Raw genomic sequence first — 23,814 nt, forward strand, 5'->3', positions numbered from 1 at the left:
ACCATCAATGGCCTAGCAAGCATACCTGGCCGAACAGCCATTGTTGCCTAGGATCTCAAATGACCTGGCTGCATTTCCAACAGGAGTGATTCCAGTAATGTACAAATTAACACATTACCAAGCCTGTTTAAACCAAAATGGTCATGACATTGGTACGTTAACAATGAGTGGAGTGAATGGCTTGCTAGATGTCACAATAGTCTCTCTCTCTCTCTCTCTCTCTCTCTCTCCCTCTCCCTCTCCCTCTCCCCCTCTCTCTGGCTCTCCCTCTCCCTCCTTCTCTCTCTCTTTATTTCCCTCTCCCTCCCTCTCTCTGCCTCTCCCTCTCCCTCCTTCTCTCTCTCTTTATCTCCCTCTCTTCTCTCTCTCTTTATCTCCCTCTCCCTCTCTTCTCTCTCTCTTTATCTCCCTCTCCCTCCTTCTCTCTCTCTTTATCTCCCTCTCCCTCCCTCTCTCTCCCTCCCTCTCTCTGCCTCTCCCTCTCCCCCTCTCTCTGCCTCTCCCTCTCCCTCCTTCTCTCTCTCTTTATCTCCCTCTCCCTCTCCCTCTCTTCTCTCTCTCTTTATCTCCCTCTCCCTCCCTCTCTCTGCCTCTCTCTCTCTGCCTTTCTCTCTCTCCCTCTCTATGCCTATCTCTCTCTGCCCCTCTCTCTGCCCCCCCTCCTCTCTCTCTCTCTCAAACACAAACAGATAGTGATCCAGCTCCCTGGAGATCAGAGGAATAACACTGGGCCATGGCCTCTGGGAGTTGTGCAGAGAGAGGGAGGGGAGAAGCTGACCTATCCAGCCTAGACCCAGAAAAGTGGAGAGGAGTAGAGTGGTGGACCATTGAAGGGGACCCTACTTGCCCTAAGACCAGGCAAGTCTCTCTCGCTATTTCTTCCTCTCACTCTCTTAATTGCTCTCTCTCTCTCCACACTGCCCCCTGCCGCTCAGGTGTGAGCCCGTACTCTGTTACCTAGTTGCTAGGCAACATGTTCCTTTGGCGGACACCCACCTGCCTTCAGGCTTCAGTAGTCTAAATGTGGTCTTAATTGCAAATTGAGTGGGAGAGCGGACAGGCGGACGGACGGACGCCCCCTGAATGTGAAACAGGGAGCACATGCAGCCCAGCTCGCCTTGTGGACGTGGGGGAACTCATCCAGAGGAAGTGACTGGGACAAGGAGCAGAGGAGAGGAGCATTCGAGAGGGAGGGGAGCAGAGGAGAGGGAGAGGAGCAGAGGAAAGGGAGGGGAGCAGAGGAGAGGAGCAGAGGAAAGGGGGAGGAGCCGAGGAGAAGAGCAGTGGAAATGGAGAGGAGCAGAGGAGAAGAGTAGAGGAAATGGAGAGGAGCAGATGAGACGGAGAGGAGCAGAGGAGAGGAGAGGAGCAGAGGAGCAGAGGAGCAGAGGAGCAGAGGAGCAGAGGAGCAGAGGAGCAGAGGAGCAGAGGAGCAGAGGAGCAGAGGAGGGGAGAGGAGCAGAGGAGAGGAGAGGAGCAGAGGAGAGGAGAGGAGCAGAGGAGAGAGAGAGGAGCAGAGGAGCAGAGGAGAGGGAGAGGAGCAGAGGAGCAGAGGAGAGGGAGAGGAGCAGAGGAGCAGAGGAGAGGGAGAGGAGCAGAGGAGAGGAGAGGAGCAGAGGAGCAGAGGAGAGGAGAGGAGCAGAGGAGAGGAGAGGAGCAGAGGAGCAGAGGAGCAGAGGAGAGGAGAGGAGCAGAGGAGAGGGAGAGGAGCAGAGGAGAGGAGAGGAGCAGAGGAGCAGAGGAGAGGGAGAGGAGCAGAGGAGAGGAAAGGAGCAGAGGAGAGGAGCAGAGGAGCAGAGGAGAGGGAGAGGAGCAGAGGAGAGGAGAGGAGCAGAGGAGCAGAGGAGCAGAGGAGAGGGAGAGGAGCAGAGGAGAGGAAAGGAGCAGAGGAGAGGAAAGGAGCAGAGGAGAGGAAAGGAGCAGAGGAGAGGAAAGGAGCAGAGGAGCAGAGCAGAGGAGAGGGGGAGGAGCAGAGGAGAGGAAAGGAGCAGAGGAGAGGAAAGGAGCAGAGGAGAGGAAAGGAGCAGAGGAGAGGAAAGGAGCAGAGGAGCAGAGCAGAGGAGAGGGGGAGGAGCAGAGGAGAGGGAGAGGAGCAGAGGAGAGGAGAGGAGCAGAGGAGCAGAGGAGCAGAGGAGAGGGAGAGGAGCAGAGGAGAGGAAAGGAGCAGAGGAGAGGAAAGGAGCAGAGGAGAGGAAAGGAGCAGAGGAGCAGAGCAGAGGAGAGGGGGAGGAGCAGAGGAGAGGGAGAGGAGCAGAGGAGAGGAAAGGAGCAGAGGAGAGGAAAGGAGCAGAGGAGAGGAGAGGAGCAGAGGAGAGGGAGAGGAGCAGAGTAGAGGAGAGGAGCAGAAGAGCAGAGCAGAGGAGAGGAGTGTGGTTCAGGTAATAAACACACACATGCATGCACACATGAACACACATACTCAGTTGCACTCACAAAATATATTAATTACAGAATGATTCATAGAGAGAAAGGCAGATGCTTCTAAATACTGAGCCAAAACAGTAAACAGGAAACCATTGACTCATCCTATTGACTCATCATTTCATAACATTTAACCTGGATAGTAGTAAGTACACTCTTAGAAAAAATGTTTCCAAAAGGATTATTCAGCTGTCTCCATAGGATCATTTAGGGTGCAGGTAGCTTAGTGGTTAGAGCATTGGGCCATTAACCAAAAGGTTGCTAGATCAAATCCCAGAGCGGACTAGGTAAAATTATTTTGTTCTGCCCCTGAACAAAGCAGTTAACCCACTGTTGCTAGGCTGTCATTGTAAATAAGAATTTGTCCTTAAAATAAAGCTTTTTTGATTCCGGGTAGAACCACAACTCAAAACGGTTCTACTTGGAACCAAAAGGGTTCTACCTGGAACAAATAAGGGTTCTTCAAAGGGTTCTCCATTATGGAGAGGAGCATTATGGACAGCCGAAAAAACAGTTTAGGTTCTAGATAGCACCATTTTTCCAAGAGTGTGGTATAGAGGAAAACTCTGCACTAGAACTAACAGTTCAAATCAGTTGACATGGTAAGTCCAAAACTTTTGTTGTTGAGCCTGCTATTGCATTTTCAGATGTAAAGCGTGTTTTCTAAACAGAAATATAAAGGCGTTTTGAGCATTTTAGAGTTGAGGCCTGCCTGCCCACAAACCTATCTGGCCAAAACTCTTGGACAGAGCATATCAGAGGCCCATTCGCTAAATTCAATTACCAGAGTCCTGTACAGAATCCGCAGGAGACAACACTACACTGGATGCTCATTCCAACTCCTCTCTCGCCAAATCCCCAAAGAAATCTCCTTCAGTCGGACAATGCACTTTTTCCCTCTTGAAAAAAAGAAAGAAAATCAATATCTGCTTTCAATACATGGGGAAGCCGATCAATATGGCCGGGGCCTTTTTTCCCCTTCTTTCTCTCCATCTCTGGCAAACGGTAAACAGAAACAATGGCATCTGGTTATTCCAGGGTCAGGGTACGAGGGGGAGATAGAACAGGCTGATGGGATGAGGAATCACCTCTCAGGATAGCCACACTTTACACCACAAATGTTTTTAATCTATTCATGGCATGTTGGGACACACACAGTTTACAAACTCCCCTTTTTCTCTTTCTGCTTGGAGAGTGTGAGGTGAAAAAGACAACATGTGTGGCAATAGAGAGGGAGAGAGACGCACTTTCACACATTGGACCTCCCTTGCATCAGCCTTGCCAGAAATATATTTTAAAACCAAACACGCACAACATATGCTATTGCAGGAGAGTCTGAACTCTGAATAAACAAGCTTGTCGAGCAAATCATCCATAGCAAGCGGACGTTACATTGTATTAAGGTAACTGGTGTTTTTCATGAGGTTGTGGTCTTGGTAGGGCACAAAGGCCTCTGAAGCTTCATTAAATTATGCAAACACCAAACATTCAAGGCCAATTGTGACCCATTATTAGTAGGCAGGGGAAATCACGCTAGGCGGTAGGTTGAGTAATGGTTGAGAAAGGATTATGTCTGTCCACAAAGTAGCCAAATATCAAATAAGACATAAAAGAGAGACATTTAGCAGGACATTTCCTGGTCAAGCAGGGTGGACTGTAGCCCAGTCTGCGGGCAGGGTGGACTGTAGCCCAGTCTGTGGGCAGGGTGGACTGGAGCCCAGTCTGTGGGCAGGGTGGACTGTAGCCCAGTCTGCGGGCAGGGTGGACTGTAGCCCAGTCTGCGGGCAGGGTGGACTGTAGCCCAGTCTGCGGGCAGGGTGGACTGTAGCCCAGTCTGCGGGCAGGGTGGATTGTAGCCCAGTCTGCGGGCAGGGTGGATTGTAGCCCAGTCTGCGGGGCAGGGTGGACTGTAGCCCAGTCTGCGGGCAGGGTGGACTGTAGCCCAGTCTGCGGGCAGGGTGGACTGTAGCCCAGTCTGCGGGCAGGGTGGACTGTAGCCCAGTCTGTGGGCAGGGTGGACTGTAGCCCAGTCTGCGGGCAGGGTGGATTGTAGCCCAGTCTGTGGGCAGGGTGGACTGTAGCCCAGTCCGTGGGCAGGGTGGACTGTAGCCCAGTCTGCGGGCAGGGTGGACTGTAGCCCAGTCTGTGGGCAGGGTGGACTGTAGCCCAGTCTGCGGGCAGGGTGGACTGTAGCCCAGTCTGCGGGCAGGGTGGACTGTAGCCCAGTCTGTGGGCAGGGTGGACTGTAGCCCAGTCTGCGGGCAGGGTGGACTGTAGCCCAGTCTGCGGGCAGGGTGGACTGTAGCCCAGTCTGCGGGCAGGGTGGACTGTAGCCCAGTCTGCGGGCAGGGTGGACTGTAGCCCAGTCTGTGGGCAGGGCAGCCTGGGTCTTCACAGGAACCTCTTATGGAGATAGTGATGAAAGTTTGGGAGGAGGGTTGAAGGGTTGGATGGTTGCGGAACGAGCCTCAGCAATGAGCTGTACAATGACTAATGTTTCCTGGGTGAGGTGCCCAGTGTGGACCTGCTCTGGCCTATGCTGCTACCATACGCTTTCCTGTTTCCTGTTTATCCTGTCCTCTCCTCGAGATACCAGTCTAACACTGCTAGAACCGTAGGTGACTGTAACTCCTTTGTTTTTGAGGGTGAAGTGTCGCCCCCTCTCTCTCTCACACTCCCCTCTCACTCTCTAACTCTCTCTTCTCATCTTCTCCTTAACCATTATTAGTGACTCAATCCTCCAGAGGGCAAACAAACTTTGGAGAAATTCTCCATAACCCACCAAGCAGAACCTATTTTCCTCTCCATGCAATTAACTGCACCAACATTGACAATAATATGATTACATCCACTTTGGCAAAGGAGGGGAGGAGGGAGCAGGATTATTAGGTATCAGCAAGGGGTTGATCGTAATGGTCGCATTTCAGAGAGACCAGCATTTTCTTTCTAGCAAATAGGGAGAGCTACTAAATTCTCCTTAGGCAGTAAAAACCAATGCAGTGGAACCAAGAGAACAAACACAGCCAACCACTCCCCCCCCTCGTTTTTTCCTTATGTTTTTTTTTACTTTGGATCTTTGCTTTTCCCCCCTTCTCTTACCTCCCTCCGATTAATTAAGCCTTTCACGGGCATGTAATTAGGAACATTAGCAAGTCATAAACTTGCCACGAGTTTCTAAATGATGTGCAGGCCCTTAGCAATTTGTTTGTAATTCCTTTTTGGGGTGACAACGGCTTTATGGAGCCCCGTCGATCTTCCTAGTTGCCCACTGTGACCCCCCCGTCCTTACTCCATTGAGTGTAGGGCCACATGGTGCCCACCCCAACTGATCTGGCCCAAAGCCTGTTGTGTTTGTTAGGGGAGGGAGAGCTGATCCCTAGTCAGTGATGAAGGGTAGTACCTAACAAGTAAACATTTTCTTTCTTTCTCTTTCTCTTTTTATTTTAGTTATTTTTTTAAGAAATGTATATAATTTATGAAAATATTGTGATAATATACCATTCCATGATAACAAATTTACAGAACTGAAGATGAACACACACACGCTCACACTGTTTGTGCGTGTCAGCGGGTTGGATCGCTAAAACCACCATTTCACTCTCTGTCTGTCAAGCTGCCATTGCTGTCACATCAAATAGCATAGGGGAGCAATGCAGGCCCCGTCCCTTTATCTTGTCAAATTCAACACATGTTCCACAATAATTCACACTAACTGTGACAATCTGCAGTGGGGCGAATGTCTGGCTCCTCACTGTGAGATCAATACTCCACTAATGCTGTGCAAGATTCATTTTTAATTCCCCATTATTTATGGCAGGTATTCAGAGAGCCAGAGAAAGAGAGAAAAGCGAAAAAGGAGCCGGAGATGAAGTGGAAATGGGAGAAACGAGGGATGGGATATATAGTCTAAATATGTAGCAGGTTGTCAGAGTATGCTGTATGAAAGCCATGAGTGGATAACATAGAGAAGTATTATGAGGGTATGGAGGATGTAGTGGCCAGTGTAGATGTAGATTGGTTTGGGTCATGGGTGTCCAGTGAGGATGCAGGCGGTTTGTGGGAGGAAAAGTATGGAAGAGAGGGCAGAGGGGAGGAGAGGTGGGGGAGAGGGCTGAGGGTTAGAGGGGTGGGTCTCTGAGCCACAGTGGGGGCTGACTGGAGGGCAAACGTAACACTCACTCCATGGGTATTTGTCCCCATAGGGGAACACATTGAGTCCACCACAAAAAAACGCTGACCACCGGAACAACTGATTGATAGGACTCTGTCCTTATTCTACCTCTCTCTCTCTGGTCTTTATTATAAAACATGAAGAGATACAATTGTGTTGTGGTGTATATTGTGTTTCAGATCCATGTGTCTGTGGTTGTAGGTATGCTCTAGCTGGAAGAGCATGTAAATGAAGTGGGAAATAGAGTCATTAGGTAAATAGAAGCCTTATACATTACATATGCATTTTCATACAGGACATTAAATGTTTTCAGCAAATTGTCATCGCACCAATCTGCTACTGCATTCATATATCTCACAATATGTGTTTTAAATATTGCATAGAAATACAGATCCTCTGACAACGTGGCAACTACTTACTGCACATACACAGCAGTGGCGGTCGGTGTCGTTTAAGATGAGGGTGGACCATTCTTTTTTTATGAGCATGGCCTTATTTCTATTACAGCATATTGCATTCACGCAGCTCAATGTAACATCTATAAGTGTAGGTACATGATACTCATATTTTCCTTATACCCATCATGAGGTTGCTACAACCTAGCCTATAAATGAAAATGTGCACAGGTTGAGAGAATTTAGAGCAATCAAGGTGACAGACACTGACACATTCAGTACTGCCTTGTATGCATCTAGCTGATCTAGGGTGTAATCATTAGTCCAGCAGTTGCAAATGAGAGTTTATATTGGACAAATTCAGGTATGTTTATCCCTGTTTTCCATTTGCTTCCGTTTATGAAATGTTTTTCAACAGAATTGGCGCAATGAATACACCCCTGATCATACGCAAACACAGTTCACTTTAATAGCAGCCAGATCGTTGTATAATTCCATCTCACATCTACGCGCTCTCTTCCTCTCACCTTTTCCCTTTGCTTGTGGACTTCAGTACACAACATAGCAGTTGTCTGTGACCAGGTGAAAAAACCTTTCCAAGACAAACCTTCATATCATAACCGCTAAACGCTACACACAGCCTACATCATTGTCACCATATTAGCTAACTTAATGTCAACATCAACATATATACTAGAACTAACGCATTAGAAAACATGCTACAATCATGCAATACAGTGTACAGTTAATTAGCAAGCAGTTTAGCAGTTACACCGGCAGGCCCCGGTGGCAATAAATTAATAAAACCAAAAGCTTACCTTGACTTAGAAGAGTTCCAGAGTTGGATAGCCATAGCCAGCTAGGCAACATAGCATCCTTCTCTGTTTGAAACAAGCATTTGAGTAGGCTAAACTAGCCAGCTGCATTTGCTAGCTAAGTAGGTGAAAGTGAAAAAAAATACAAAATATTTCTCTCTCTCTCTTTTTGTCATGCTTCTTACTTTTTAAAGACATGAATTAGTTCAAATCTGTTCAACTATTGCCTTTCTCTCTCTTTGAGTCAACTACTCACCACATTTTATGCACTGCAGTGCTAGCTAGCTGTAGCTTATGCTTTCAGTACTAGATTCATTCTCTGAACCTTTGATTGGGTGGACAACGTGTCAGTTCATGCTGCATGTGCTCTGAGGTTGGAGGATGTTGTCATAATTACTGTGTAAGTCTATGGAAGGGGGTAGACTTTCATTGTAAAACTGTGTTTTAATCAATTATTTGGAGCTCCCCAGGGGTGCGTGCTCAGTCCCCTCCTATACTCCCTGTTCACCCATGACTGCATGGCCAGGCACGACTCCAACACCATCATTAAGTTTGCTGACGACACAACAGTGGCCTGATCACCGACAACAACGAGACAGCCTATAGGGAAGAGGTCAGAGACCTGGCCGGGTGGTGCCAGAATAACGACCTATCCCTCAACGTAACCAAGACTAAGGAGATGATTGTGGACTACAGGAAATGGAGCACCGAGCACGTCCCCATTCTCATCGACGGGGCTGTAGTGGAGCAGGTTGAGAGCTTCAAATTCCTTGGTGTCCACATCAGCAACAAACTAGATTGGTCCAAACACACCAAGACAGTTGTGAAGAGGGCACAACAAAGCCTATTCCCCCTCAGGAAACTAAAAAGATTTGGCATGGGTCCTCAGATCCTCAAAAGGTTCTATAGCTGCAACATCAAGAGCATCCTGACCGGTTGCATCACTGCCTGGTACGGCAATTGCTCGGCCTCCGACAGCAAGGCACTTCAGAGGGTAGTGCGTACGGCCCAGTAAATCACTGGGGCAAAGTTGCCTGCCATCCAGTACCTCTACACCAGGCGGTGTCAGAGGAAGGCCATAAAAATTGTCAAAGACCCAGCCACCCCAGTCATAGACTGTTCTCTCTACTACCGGATGGCAAGCGGTACCGGAGTGCCAAGTCTAGGACAAAAAGGCTTCAGTTTTTACCCCCAAGCCATAAGACTCCTGAACAGGTAACCAAATGGTTACAAGGACTATTTGCATTGTGTGCCCCCCCCCCCAACCCCTCTTTTACGCTGCTGCTACTCTCTGTTTATCTTATATGTATAGTCACTTTAACTATACATTCATGTACATACTACCTAAATTGGCCCGACCAACCAGTGCTCCCGCACATTGGCTAACTGGGCTATCTGCACAGTGTCCCACCACCCGCCAACCCATCTTTTTACGCGTCAGCTAATCTCTGTTCATCATATATGCACAGCCACTTTAACCATACCTACATGTACATACTACCGCAATAAGTCTGACTAACAGGTGTCTGTATATAGCCTTGCTACTCTTTTTTCAAATGTCTTTTTACTGTTGTTTTATTTCTTTACTTATCAACACACACACACACACACACACACACACACACACACACACACACACACACACACACACACACACACACACACACACACACACACACACACACACACACACACACACACACACACACACACACACACACACACACACACACACACACACACACACACAAACACACCTTTTTTTTGCACCATTGGTTAGAGCCTGTAAGTAAGCATTTCACTGTAAGGTCTACCTACACCTGTTGCATTCGGCGCACGTGTCAAATAAACTTTGATTTGATGATTTGATTTATAGTTTTAAGGATCACTTTTTAATGTTTCACGTTTTTTTTAAATGAAATTCACTGAGGAGGACTGTCCTCCTCTTCATCCTCTGAGGAGCCTCCACTGATTCAGATAGTGTACTGTGTTCTATTCCTCTAAATGGTTACATGTTTACCTAAATTAAGTGCAGAATTAAACTGACCATTGGATTTTCAATATCCTATTCTATGATTACTGAAGAAATTGGGGGTATATAAAAAAAATTGAATCTCGTGATATTTAATGATTCATGGGAAAATTAGATGTATTATCAGAAAGACCACTCCTTCAAACTGCGCTCAGACTTGACCAAAAAGCAGTAAACATGATTCAACAACTGAAAGCAATTTTGCATAAAGGCAATTTTTTCGCTGAGTGCTCTTGTCTTCTTGTCGGTTGTTGTGCTGGTTGAAAAAGCAGCAGGCCCACTGTATTGCTTTGTATTTTTTTATTAATATCAATAGGAGGGTACAGGGGCATCTAACATGACCCAAACATCTAGTCCACATACTGCCACTTGAACAGGCAGAACAAGTGGCACAATTTTCCTGTTTCATTTGTTGACCACTTGACCATGTGCTTCCCGGGCTGGGGCTCTGGGCAGATGAGCTCTCATTCAGGGCCTCTACCTCTATCTCTGCTTCAGCTGATGAACTGGCCAGCAACAATAGCACGAGTAGGGAGCACACACAAATGCACATATCACCATTCTCCCTCCTCATCTCTCTCTCACCCTCCTCCTGCTCTCCTCGTCTCTCTCTCACCCTCCTCCTGCTCTCCTCGTCTCTCTCTCCCCCTCCCCCAGCTCTCCTCGTCTCCCTCTTTCCCTCCTCCTGCCCTCCTCGTCTCCCTCGTCCTGCTCTCCTTGTTTCTCTCACCCTGCTCCTGCTCTCCTAATCTCTCTCTCACCCTGCTCCTGCTCTCCTCATCTCCCTCTCACCCTCCTCCTGCTCTCATCATCTCTCTCACCCTCCTCCTAATCTCCTCGTCTCTCTCTCACCCTCCTCCTGCTTTCCTCGTCTCTCTCTCACCCTCCTCCTGCACTCTCCGTCTCTCTCTCACCCTCCCCCTGCTCTCCTCGTTTCTCACTCCCCCTCATCATGCTCTCCTCGTCTTTCATACACTCTCCTCCTGCTCTCCTCGTCTCCCTCTCACCCTCCTCCTGCCCTCCTCGTCTCTCTCTCACCTTCCTCCTGCTCTCCTCGTCTCTCTCTCACCCTCCTCCTGCTCTCCTCGTCACTCTCTCACCCTCCTCCTGCTTTCCTCGTCTCACTCTCACCCTCCTCCTGCCCTCCTCATCTCTCTCACCCTCCTCCTGCTCTCCTCGTCTCTCTATATCTTCCTCTTGTTTTCTTCTATTCATCCAGCATCTCCCCCTCTCCATAGCCCAGACAATGGGAGCCTAGCTGCAGCTTGCCACGGGGCCCTCCAGACAATGGAGTCTTATCATGTCGGGGGCCCGAGGGTGCCAAGGTAAATCCTACAACTTGGCAGACCCGCGTGCCAACCCAGAGATTCCAGCGTCCGCCAGCATCGCAGCACAGTCTCTCTCTGCTGTATGGCTGGCTTCCACCTCTCTTGCTTGAACATGTTTTCATCCCCACGTTTATTTATTTTTCCCTCTCTTTCTAACTGTTCTTTTCCTATTAATAAGTGAATGGGGTGAGTTCGCCACACACATCAATCAAAACATGTTGAATCCTAGTGAAAGGGGCTGGCTACAGTATATGACACTGCAATGGTTACCTTGAAAGACAGCTCCATGCTTCTCTATCCTCCTCCCCCACCACTACATTCCATCCCAGCCTGGCCACTGGAGCCTTAGTAATGGTGGGTGGGGGTTTGGGTGAATGGTGGTGCCATCTGCCCTCACCTTCAGTAGGGGTGACCCCTCCACAGGTGGCACTCCCCTTCATCTATTCAGGAGTGGGGTGGGTGTGTACATAAACGGGGCTGGCATGAAGAGTGATGGGACAGGGCACGCCATCCGCCATTCAGCGTTCATTCCCCCATTCTCCCTCCACCTCCCTCCATCCATCCTTTATGGAATCATTTGCATATTGCATAGGCTGTGCTGTTTTTATTGAGGTCATTTTTATCAGTCCTCTGTGGTGGCCAGACACAATAAATTCAGCTTACTCCTGGACAAGGAGGATCTTTTTGATCTAATCAAGCTGTTCCACGCTGAATCCATTCTCTTGCCCACCTTCCACCTTCCCCATGCTCATATGTTTGTCTCCTTGCTCTCGTCTGTCTGTCTGTCTGTCTGTCTGTCTGTCTGTCTGTCTGTCTGTCTGTCTGTCTGTCTGTCTGTCTGTCTGTCTGTCTGTCTGTCTGTCTGTCTGTCTGTCTGTCTGTCTGTATCTCGCTCGCTTGCACTGAAGCGGACAGGCATGTTCATACACACAGACACACAAAACCTGTTTGTCTTCAATATGAAAAAGAAAATCAATAACAGCTCTATTATTAAACACAAATGGTGCGGAATCTATCTTCCCCTCCCCCCATACAAATAGACCCTACAAGCAATGTCTATCATACCGGTTTGAGTGTTGTTAGCTGTGAACACAGTTAGTGTGGGCTGTGTTGTCTGTCTGAACGTCACCATGCGTTAGCTGAACGCCACATCTGCACTGGAGTCTGCACCTGCAGCCCTCTAAGCCCTCTCCTCTTCTCCCTGATCCCCCAGCACTGATCTGAGATCTGATCTCAGGCAGCTGTTCTGGAGGATTAAGCCTCTTAAAACATACTGTTCACCCTCTGAGCGCTACAGAGCTCCACAGGGCCCAGGGCATGGGGCCAGCGTTGAGGCCCACTGAGAGTCATCGTCCCTGGGGAGAGGTTCAGAGAGAGGCCCCTGAAAAGTCTCACGTTCTCCAGCCCCCAGACTCAAGATGAGAGAGGAGGGAGTTTTATGTACCACAGTAACTGGAATACAAAACTAACCTGAGTCAATGTCAATGTCGTTTGCACCTCGACTGCAACTCATCATTTATCCACCTCTGTTTTTTTTACCACTAATGGATCACCCTGAGACAACTCTCGTGACTGTGTTTTGGGGTGCATATTAAGTTGTCTCCTACATCTCAGTCAGGGTCACCATGCTGGAGGAGGTATTGATAGTGAGGCAATTAGAGGTATTGTAGATGCTAGTGTCAATCCAAACCAGGCATTGGGTTTCACAGGTAACTGAAAAACGACCAAGTGAGAAAGTGAGTTTGACTGAATACAGTCCCTAGTGTCTCAATGCACTAATTTATCCAAAGACTAGGAGTAAACATAACAGTGCCCTGTAGTGGAAAAGGTGGCGATTTTTCTCTTCTGTTTCTAACCTTCTCCTCCTCCCTCTGTCCATCCCACCCTCCCTCATTTCTTAATTTGTCTAGATGGGGTCATCTCTACAGATTAACTAAGAAAACGAGATCCTAACTGAACGTGCCACAGGGAACATCTATCACACACATCTATCAAGCTAAATGTGTCTATTTGAATTTCTCCTCTTCCCCCAGTTTTTAAAGAGAAACAAATCCATCTCTTTTGTGTTTGACAGTCCACATTAAAACTGCAAGTGCGGAGAGGAGAGAGTGGGACGGCCGCAACTTGTTTCCCACATTGCTGTAGCATGGAATGCAAATAGCCTAGCTTTCCCCTGGTGAGGAAGAGTGAGTAGAAGATAATACAAACAAAACGTAAGGAGGGAAATATGCAGAAACAGTGGCAGAGACAGCCACCATGCATGAAGAAGGAGAAAACAGAGGAGGAAAAATCTCCACCTTCAAGAAGCTTCAAGAAGCCCCTCCCACTCACGCCATCACAATATTATAGCAATAATTGCTGGCCAAAATTAAACAAGTAAAACAATGAGCTTGCCCGAGGGGCTGCCTTCCCTCTAAATCAGTCTATGCATTTTAAAAGAAGGTCACCCCCCTTGTTGGATCAGTGACACGTGCGTGGTGCGAGCAGCTGACCTGAGTTTGAATTTAGAGTGTTCATTAATAGGATATTATGCCATATGCTCACTGCACTGTCTTACTCTAATGCTTGGCTCTGACTTGAGAATTTGTAATTAGTGACGGTATAATGAGGGTATTGGAGGGACTAATACTGTGGAGCGCTGCAGGAGGAATACATTTGCTCATTGTACTGCAGAAGTGCTAGACCATCAGGCCAGGAACCCGGCCACCAGTAAGCGACGTGCAACAACCACACACACCAGACACCCGCTGAATTACAGTGGAGACATTGAACCCACCTCTCCCCAGTGCTGACAACAACACAGTGCTCCACACAAGGCGATGGCGATTTCCCCGCTAATGCAACTATGCCATGTTTCAGTGGCACTACTTCATTCTTATTCACAATGATCTTCATGGGCGGTTGTGAAGGACAGATGTTTGAGTTGTTTTGTACTCCTTTATTTTGCTGCTGTGTTGCTGTCCCAGCACATTCCCTTAATATGGTGTCATAATTATGCTGTCTGTGCTAAATGCCTATTGTGTGGCTGGTGCGGCTGCTTACAAAAGCAGCAAACACACAGATTTTCCAAGTCGCGGCAGTAAATAAACACACACATTGTGGACAACGCAAAGGAGCTATCAACACTGACAACATAAGTCAGGTGCATTGCGCCGAGCAGACAATGACAGTTATACACATCGGAATGGTAGGGAACTCAGGGGACTATAACAGCCTGCACACACTCGCGCCTCTACAGCACAGTGAATCACTGGAACTCAATAGCAACATGGCAGATCACACTAATTTATAGGCCAGGGGGGTGACAGAGATGTGTGTGAGTACTTCCACTATGAGCCATTTGCTGACATGCACCCCTCACTGACAGACAGAAGACTGTGTGTGTGTGTGTGTGTGTGTGTGTGTGTGTGTGTGTGTGTGTGTGTGTGTGTGTGTGTGTGTGTGTGTGTGTGTGTGTGTGTGTGTGTGTGTGTGTGTGTGTGTGTGTGTGTGTGTGTGTGTGTGTGTATCCCAGGATCATTACGCATTTCTCATATTCTCTAAAAAACTCAAATACTAGTTAGAAAGTTCAGTGCAGAGCAGACACAGTGTGAAATAAATTCCACCCGCGGCCCCTGCACATGACATTGCACATAAATATTCAATAAATTAGCCGGGGCCATTTTATAGATTGATCAGTCATCTCTGGCACTCTGTGACAGGCAATGCTGGGGCTGAAATATTAATGCTGACAAATTAGAGATTTCTGAGTAAATGATGTCACATCGCACGGCTTCACTCAAATTTACTCCCTGGCATGAGAGCACATTCACCGGCGTGGTGATGCAGTCCTTACCCACACCCCCCTGCACCATCCCTGCCTCCTCCTCTCCCCTGCCTCAAAATGACATTCATTATTTTATCGTTAAGCAGGAGTCCTTCTTTCCTGGTGGAAGACAAAGAGGAAACAACGAGGGGGAGAAAAATGAACCTCTAAAGGGACACCTCTTGTCCCACATCTGTGTAGTTCATCTCTAAAGGGACACCTCTTGTCCCACATCTGTGTAGTTCATCTCTAAAGGGACAACTCTTGTCCCACATCTGTGTAGTTCATCTCTAAAGGGACAACTCTTGTCCCACATCTGTGTTGTTCATCTCTAAAGGGACAACTCTTGTCCCACATCTGTGTAGTTCATCTCTAAAGGGACAACTCTTGTCCCACGTCTGTATAGTTCATCTCTAAAGGGACAACTCTTGTCCCACATCTGTGTTGTTCATCTCTAAAGGGACAACTCTTGTCCCACGTCTGTATAGTTCATCTCTAAAGGGACAACTCTTGTCCCACATCTGTGTTGTTCATCTCTAAAGGGACAACTCTTGTCCCACATCTGTGTAGTTCATCTCTAAAGGGACAACTCTTGTCCCACATCTGTGTAGTTCATCTCTAAAGGGACAACTCTTGTCCCACATCTGTGTAGTTCATCTCTAAAGGGACAACTCTTGTCCCACATCTGTGTAGTTCATCTCTAAAGGGACAACTCTTGTCCCACATCTGTGTAGTTCATCTCTAAAGGGACAACTCTTGTCCCACATCTGTGTAGTTCATCTCTAAAGGGACAACTTTTGTCCCACATCTGTGTAGTTCATCTCTAAAGGGACAACTCTTGTCCCACATCTGTGTAGTTCATCTCTAAAGGGACAACTCTTGTCCCACATCTGTGTTGTTCATCTCTAAAGGGACAACTCTTGTCCCACGTCTGTATAGTTCATCTCTAAAGGGACAACTCTTGTCCCACATCTGTGTTGTTCATCTCTAAAGGGACAACTCTTGTCCCACATCTGTGTAGTTCATCTCTAAAGGGACAACTCTTGTCCCACATCTGTGTAGTTCATCTCTAAAGGGACAACTCTTGTCCCACATCTGTGTAGTTCATCTCTAAAGGGACAACTGTTGTACCATTTCTGTGTAGTTCATCTCTGAAGGTACAACTCTTGTACCATTTCTGTGTAGTTCATTGTGCCAATTGGAGTGGAGATTTGTGGCCGGGTGGAAAGCTCCAATTTAAAAGCATTCAACTCCAATGTGTGTGTATGCATCTGTTAGCATGCATTGACGTGTGTGTGCAGACTTGTGTGTATTTTGTGGAATGATGAGAGGTGTGTGTAGGGTGGGGTTTATTAGTTGTACTCTGGACTTGGATACTCTGGGGACCCAGGTAGAAATGGCTGTGTGTGCAGGATAGGGCAGTATGTGACAGGGTCTCAGGGGAAATACACCTGAATGTCTGAGGTGGTCCCCACTTGCTCAGGAGGGCCCTGGGAAAGAGTCAAGGAGAGGATCTCTACAAGCTTCTATCACATATCACAGAAATACATTATCATTTAGCAGAGCTCAACTACTTGAGAATATGTAGGGCTACAGATAAATACATGATAATAAACAAAGTCTAGAAAACATTAAGAACACCTTCCTAAAATTGAGTTGCACCACCTTTTTCCCTCAGAAGAGCCCTAATTTGTCTTGGCGTGGCGTCTGCAAGGTATCGAACGCATTTCAAAGGGATGTAGGCTCATGATGTGACTCCAATGCTTCCCACAGTTGTGACATCAATAAGGGATCATAGCTTTCACCTGGATTCACCTGGTTAGTCTATGTCATGGAAAGAGCAGGTGTTCCTAATGTGCCTTTGAACGGGTAATGGTAGTAGGTGACAGGCACACCGGTTTGAGTGTGTAAAGAACTGCAACGCTGCTGGGTTTTTCACACTCAACAGTTTCTCGTGTGTATCAAGAATGGTCCACCACCACCCACCACCCAATGGCAGTCCAGTGATTAAAAACAGATCATTGATGAAAGGAAGCTGACACAAACTGTGCAGAGCAACAGAAAGGAAACAGTTCGTCAAACTGACAGTCCAGTACAACATTGGTGCCCAAGACTCATAAAAGAATGCACAACTCGACATACCTGGACCTTACAGTGTCCCACATCTTTCAGCAAAAAACAAGAAACAGCATTGGGCTGAGGAAACACTGGACACTGTTGAATTGAAAAAACGTTGCCTTGGTCTGATGAACCCAGGTTCCTGGTGTTTCACACTGATGGGAGGACTGGGGTATGGAGAAAACCACATGACGACATGCATCCATCATGCACATCAACATTACAGGTGGTGGTGTGATGGTGTGGGGTTTGTTTTCATGGCACATATTGGGCATTTGATAAAAGTGGAACAAGTTTGAACACCATTGCCAATCATGTGCATCCCTTCATGGCAACAGTGTATCCATCTGCGTATTGATTTTTTCAGCAGGATAATGCCCCATGCCACAAGGCTAGGATTGTCCAGGAATGGTTCCACGAACATGACAGTGAATTCAGCTTCCTGCAGTGGCCTGCCCAGTCACCAGATCTCAATCCAACTGAGCATCTGTGGGATAAGATGGAACGAGATCCACTACCAGCCAACTTGACACAACTGTGGGAAGCATTTGAGTCAACATGGGCCAGCATCCCTGTGGAATGCTTTCGACACTTTGTAGTGTCCCTACCCTGACAAATTGGGCTGTTCTGAGGGCAAAAGGCTGTGCAACTCAATTTTAGGAAGGTGTTCCTAATGTTTTGTGAACTCAGTGTATATCAGACCACTGAGAAATGCAGCAGAATATAAGATATCACTGAGAAATATTAAAGTATTTATCAGAGGACTGCAAATGGATGTATGAAATCATATGAATGCTGAGAAATGCATGAGAACACTTAAGAGCACTGCTCCATGAATTCTCAACGCTGCCTTTGCCACTGCCTATGGCAATACATATAAGATTTATGAAAATCCATACATTACGCAAATCATAAGCCAACATGTTTTAAAACTCCTTTTCTCTCATTGAGAACGTACAAATCTATCTCGACTTTACTAAGCAATGTCAGGTCTTTTGGACATAGACCAGCATTGGAACTCTCATGGTCCAGATTTTTGTGATGTAATGGTGTGTTTGGTCTTTGTTGGGATCTTTGTTGTGTAATGGTGTGTTTAGTGTTGAAATGCTGAGTAAGACATACTGTACAGCATGGCTCTTAGATATGCATCGGTCCTAAGATTGACCTGTGAGGTATTACAGGGGGAGAGAGAAGGCCCTGCTCAGCAATAATGCCTGGTTCATCTGCTGCTAGTCAGCCTGTAATGAATGAGCCCCCAGTCTGAAATCAATAGTATCGGTGAAGAATCGTCCACCACCCGACAGCAAAAGATGAGCCAGGAGAAATTCTGTCGATAAACACCACTATGGATGCCCCTCAATACCCCCGCCACACCCGTTTCCTGGGTTTCCTGTGTTAGGTTAGCATTACATGTTTTATCCCTAAGCCCAATGCGGGGGAGCAACCTGGGACACATACAGAGACAAACACAGACACGCACTCATACACGCCGGCACACACACCCAAACCCCTTCCAAACTATAATGTAACAAGCAGCAGCCCCTCAGCCTGTCCTGCTGTATTGAGTATGGAGCTGTGAGCGATATAGTCTAAATAACCCCTCTCTGACATGAATCAGGAGAGCAGCACCAAACCTGCAGGGGCAGCCATGGCCGTTTGTGTATTTGAGGCAAAGTGGCATGCTTTCTCCTGACATTTGTTGTGGGGAATGTGTGAGAGCTCAGGACTGGGGTTGATATCACCTGTCTGCACAAATACACCCTCTTTGGTTGGAGATTAAATAGTGAGAGCACAGAGGAGAAGCCAGAGAGAACTTTCAAAGGTGTGTAGCTGTGTGTGAGTATGAATGGTTGAGTGTGTCTGCCATCTTCCTCAGACCCTTCCACCAGGAATGAAGCCGAGGCCTGGGCTCTGGAGATGACTTCTACCATCTCCCCCCAAAAAGTGAAATATCTCAACAAAAAAGAAAGACAGAAAAAAAGTAGGGAAAATATCTGTGGTCCGACTGTCAGCTGTGGTGATGAATGGAAATGGACCTCTCTCCTCTCGCTGCTCTTAATGCAATCACTTCGGCACGGCACAGCTGCCATCTTTGATGCTGGCCCGTTTTTGTCAATTCTGAGCAAATTACTCCGTCAGAACCCGGCGGCGCCTGTCCGTCAGGCTGAAGGGCAGGGAGATGTCGCAGAGACAGGTGACTGACAAGTAGAGGAGGAGCAGAGGAGGAGGGGGAGGAGAGAAGGAGGGAGATTGAGAGGAAGTGGGAAAACGAGGGAGAGAGGGGAGAAGCAAAGAAAGAAATAAAACGAGCAGAGGGCAAAATAGAAAAAGGGGATATTTTTTTACCCATCGTCCCTTGGGCACGGCAGTATCAAGTCAATCTGGGGGCTAATTGGTGTCAGGGCTTGAATCCTATCTCCTTGAGAGACGAGCAGAAGGTTGATGAAGTTGGATGTACAGGATGATAGGGCACAACAATGGCAGGCAGGAATAAAGGCTGCTACCACGAAGCTCTCTTTCCTCTACGAGAGCATACTTCTGACCTTGGCCTTGTCCTTGCCACTCACAACTTTCTCTCTCTCGCTCCCTCATTCAACTTCTTTTCACAATACATTCTCTCATTCTCTCATTCTGTGGCCGCCAGTGAATCTGGACCGTCAGAGAATATTTTTTGCTTCCCAAAATACTGTAATCTTAAAAGGTGAGGTAAAGGGCATGAACATATAATATTGAAATGTGATAAACATGTTAGTTGGTGCGAATGAAATTGTGAGGGAAGCATAGAGTGATCCCATTATTCGTCAGAGGTAGAGACACCTCCACTATAAATTATATCTAATGAGGCAGAGGATTTGGTGTTTTTTTGTGACGGGCGTGTTGACAGGACCCCTTCGTCTCTGTCGCGGCCCTGCCCCTATTCATGATGCAACAGGCTCAGCTCTGGGCCTCTGCGCCGCCTTCGCTCTCTACTTCACGTGCTCAGAGCGAGTGAGACACCGGTGATGTGTGTTATCACAGAGGTGCCGGCAGCTGTCAACAGGTACACGGCGGCAGGTCTTACCACAGACTGGCAGGTGATACCTCAACGCAGGCTGGATGGAAAGTTTAATGCACCGCTCTCCCCAATACCTCCCCCCAAAACCCCTTGCTTTCCGACACAACATTAATGCATAAGTGCTGCCACAGAATGGCAGAAAATTAAGCACATGAATTTGGAATCAGAAACACAGCAAACACAAAACACATGAAAGGGAGTGAGGTGTATTTTTGTTCTCTCTCTGTAGTTATATGAAGGCTATGATAAGAAAGAAAATATCTCGCAGGTCTGTGGCACTCTGCTTGGAGAACAATGGGGCGATTGAGGGACTCGGTCTGAACGCACCATATCAAACCATGCCCAGTCAAGGAGTGAGAATGTGAAGGAGCTAGAGATAAACAGATGAAAGGAGAGAACAACAGAAAGTTAGAAACAGAAGAGGATGGATAAAAGTGAGAGAAACAGAGAGTGTGAGGGAGAGAGGAAAGAGAGCCATGTTGTGAGCACCCAAAGTGGTGGTGGTCAGTCAGAGACCCAGACACTTGCAAATCCTGACCTTTCACAGCAGCCCACCATGGATAAAGATAATTAGCCCAGTCAACTCAGACTATCCCTCTGACTACCCCCTCTGACTACCCCCTCTGCCACCAGCTAAACCCCAGCACCCAAATAGAGCTCAGTTCTAAAATACACTCCTGCCACAGACACATACTGCAATTAAAACTGTCTCATCCCTGCTCTCAAAACAGCAACACACATGGACCGACAGCTGACACACTCACACAGACCGACAAAGTTACACACCCAGGCACAGGCCCAAGAAAAACACCAGCATGGGAAGGGAAGGATGGAACTGGACTGGCATCTGGCTATCCAACTTCCATCATCCTCTCTGTCTTGCTTTTCCACTGTATCCTTCTCTTTCTCACTGTCTCTCTTTCTCTCTCTCCAATGCAGTTCAGATGCATTGCTAGTGCAGAGGCGGACAAGGACGTGTGAAAACATCCAACGTTTTGTGTTTTCTTTTTAATTATGGCAGATTAAGAGATTTAGCATCCCATCTCAAGACCACAACTGTCAAAACAGTTGGCAGGAAAAGCCCATTCTCACACCTCCCCCTTCCTCCACCCTACTAGCCCTCAGCCTTTGAGCCGCATGCCAGTCCACCCTTCCAAATTCATGAATACAGAGCTGTGTGAGTGGGCATATTTTAGAGTCAAATTTGTTTGTTTGTGCACATGCATGTTTGTGTGTGCAATGTTGGAAGGGGGTTTGTGTGGGTGTCAGTCCAACATGTCAGGTGACAGTTGCTCTTCATATTTCAGTTTTTTCCTCGATAACAAAGTTTAGATTTGTTAGTTAGGCAGTTAGGTGAGCACTGTGTGAGGCACCTGAACTGTGTCTGCCCTCAAGTTCAGCCTTAAAGAAACAGCAGCTGTCTGCTACTTGCCTGCCTTCCCTTTGTCTCTCCATCTACTGTGAGAATCCTTCCCACAACCTGCATGTCCCTGTGTAACCTCTGACCTTAACCGCTGCACTAATACCTCCAGCTGCCAATGTCATGGCCTGACAGGTTGGCAGCGGGGCCTTTGTCTCTGACGTTCTCTCCCTCTCTCCCACCCCTCCCCCCACCCCTCCATCCAACCCCCATTGCACACACACAGATAAATGATTTCTATTTGTCCTCTGCGGCGAGGAAAGAAGTTATCGATACAATCCACCAAATGATGTCAAGGATTTGTCAGCAAAGCTTATGAATGCCACAAACACCCCCCACCCCCCTCCATCCCCCTCCAAAACACCTCTGCAGGCCAGGAAGATTGAGAGCCAGGACACTTTATTGATTCTACCCTCCCTCACCACCTCTCCCATCACCCTCACCTTCTTAAATGGAAGCTCAGTCTACAAAGGAGAGAGCGGCAGCTTTTGTGTGCTAAAATGTGGCTAAAAGCTGTCTGTCTGTGGTGTTCAGGAAGGTAGGGATTGAATTCGATATTAGGATCTAACACTGGCTTCCAGCAGATGGGGTTCTGTTCTCACTAAAGGACTGGGGTGGGACGCTCTTTGGCCGGATGGGATCACACCTCCCCTTGCTTCCCCTTCCTTTGCCTTATTGTTTGGGATCAGGCGGATGGATGCCTGGTAAATAGATCAACTTTGTGGAGTTGACAAAGGGAGGCGTGGAGTGGGACGGTAGGAGAGCAGAGCCGATGGCATTGAGGAACGTCCTGACGGTGGGTACAATGCCTTGGCCATGAAGGCTCTGTGGCTGACAGAGAAAAGGAGAGGACAAGGAGAGGAGGTAAAGAAAGATCAACTGACTGGCAGAGACCGCAGTATGGAGAGCAAACAAAGCAGGGATGGAGGGAGGAGAAGAAGGGGGTTTGAGGATGACGGGGAAACGTGTACAGAAAAAGATGATGTGCAGTGTTCAATTAAATCAATACAATGAATGTATAGTTTGAATTCAAATTAAATACAAAATGAAGTCCATAGCATAGTACAATTCTTTACAATTGGTCCAAAATATAACAAAGTATGGTCATTGCCACTCTATCAATTAATGTGATTTGTTAAACCCAGGTTATGAGGGAGTCTCGGGTGATACACATTCTTCCCTCTGCCCTATCCTATCCTGTTCTCTTCACAGTACAGGAGAACACACAAGGACTCCCTCCCGTCTCCCGAGGTAAAGCTCTTTGGCAAACACTGCTCTGATTAAAACAAACAGGCCAGTGAGCCTCTCTGTCGGGGGGCGACAGGGCAAACAGGCCCCACGCAGCAGGAGGGCCTGAGACAGAAGCAGAATCACACTACAGACAGACAGTACTGCATTGAGTCACAACGAGGTAGTAAAGCTCTGAGGGGCTGAGACAGTGACAGGTCAAAGACAGAGGTGTGACACAGCATGGAGTCACAGACAGCACAGTGTGGAATGAGTCATAGCAGTCCATTAAAGACAGTACAGAGTTTAAGACAATCGTCTTGACAAGCACAAACTGCCACTAATCCACTAACAGTGACCCATCACTAGCGGTTACAAACAATATAGAGCAAAACAACACAATAGGGGAGTCACAAACAAAACAGTCACAGACTAAACAAAACAGTTACAGACTAAACAAAACAGTTACAGACTAAACAAAACAGTCACAGACTAAACATAACAGTTACAGACTAAACAAAACAGTTACAGACTAAACAAAACAGTCACAGACTAAACAAAACAGTCACAGACTAAACATAACAGTTACAGACTAAACAAAACAGTTACAGACTAAACAAAACAGTTACAGACTAAACATTGTCATTAAGTCATTGAGTCACAGAACTCTTTACACAATGGACATGACCCTGGTCTTATGTTATGCTATGTTGCCTTCAGGCCCGTCTACTACCTCAGTGTCCTGAGCAGAAAGGGGATGAGTGGGGGCTACCATCACACGTACGATGGCTGTCATTTCTCGATGCACCCAATGGTTTTAATGTCTTGGCTTAAAACAGCATGGGATCCTGCCAAGATTAAGTATCGGATCTCAAGGCATTAGGCGAGCATGTGAAATCACTCTCGATGGTCTCATTCTCCCCTAATTCAATTAGGCTCTCTCCCAGAGAAGAGCAGAGCAGGCTGGGACCAGACATTCTCTCTCTTTTTTCCCCCAAGGAGACATGGAGAGCAGACCAAGGCTGCG

This window comes from Oncorhynchus keta, chromosome 18 (assembly GCF_023373465.1).
Source record: "Oncorhynchus keta strain PuntledgeMale-10-30-2019 chromosome 18, Oket_V2, whole genome shotgun sequence".
Classification (NCBI taxonomy): Eukaryota; Metazoa; Chordata; class Actinopteri; order Salmoniformes; family Salmonidae; genus Oncorhynchus; species Oncorhynchus keta.